The following is a 1123-nucleotide window of genomic DNA, read 5'->3' as shown; positions in this document are numbered from 1 at the left end:
GTCACTACCGGCCCGGCGTCCTGCTAACCGAGCTTGGCAGACCCAGATGGGACTCACGTAAGCGGGGCTTACAGGGCGCCTACAAACCCTGAACTTTCCCCGACGGTCCCACCCTTGGCATCAGGATCGTGGGTGCGCTACTACCCAAGGCCCCTTGGAGAGAGTGAGGCTGCCTCTCTCCGCCGGCAACCTTCCTTGCGGTGTACATAGGGACTCACGTAACGGGACGCTTGTCCCGACGGTCCCCCTGGCTGCGGGAACGTGGGTTTGCCAGCCCCCATAGGCTCGCAAAGCGAGCCCTCCCTGCGGGAAGTAGATAGGGACAGAGGGAATCTCGTTAATCCATTCATGCGCGTCACTAATTAGATGACGAGGCATTTGGCTACCTTAAGAGAGTCATAGTTACTCCCGCCGTTTACCCGCGCTTTTTTGAATTTCTTCACGTTGACATTCAGAGCACTGGGCAGAAATCACATTGCGTCAACACCCTTGGGGGCCATCGCAATGCTTTGTTTTAATTAGACAGTCGGATTCCCCTAGTCCGTGCCAGTTCTGAGCTGAGCGTTGAATGGCGGCCGAAGAGAACGACCGCGACGGTAAAACCGCCACGGAAGCCTCGCAGCAAGGAAGATCCGCGGGAGGCCAAGGCACGGGACCGAGCTCGGATCCGGGGTGCGCGACGATATCCCCCCCGAGAGAGAGATACGCCGCGTCCCGTTCAGCTCGCCCAGGCCCGGCACGTCAGCCAAACCCGCTTCCCGACCAAGCCCGACACGCCCCGCTCCTCAGAGCCAATCCTTATTCCGAAGTTACGGATCCAATTTGCCGACTTCCCTTACCTACATTAATCTATCGACTAGAGGCTCTTTACCTTGGAGACCTGCTGCGGATATGGGTACGAACCGGCGCGACACCTCCACGTGGCCCTCTCCTGGATTTTCAAGGTCCGAGGGGAAGATCCGGACACCGCCGCAACTGCGGTGCTCTTCGCGTTCCAAACCCTATCTCCCTGCTAGAGGTTTCCAGGGAACTCGAACGCTTATACAGAAAAGAAAACTCTTCCCGGATCTCCCGACGGCGTCTCCAGGTCATTTTGGGTTACCCCGACGAACACTCTTACGAG

At 58.1% G+C, this 1123-nt stretch overlaps 1 pseudogene; it reads right to left on the bottom strand.

The window, feature by feature from the left end:
* Positions 1-289: 289 nt before the first annotated feature.
* The window catches only part of LOC126927757 (large subunit ribosomal RNA), a 2909-nt pseudogene continuing 2075 nt past the window's right edge, over positions 290-1123 (bottom strand).

This window comes from Bombus affinis, unplaced genomic scaffold, assembly GCF_024516045.1.
Source record: "Bombus affinis isolate iyBomAffi1 unplaced genomic scaffold, iyBomAffi1.2 ctg00000209.1, whole genome shotgun sequence".
In the NCBI taxonomy this organism is placed as follows: domain Eukaryota; kingdom Metazoa; phylum Arthropoda; class Insecta; order Hymenoptera; family Apidae; genus Bombus; species Bombus affinis.
This window is presented reverse-complemented; position numbering and strand designations above follow the sequence as displayed.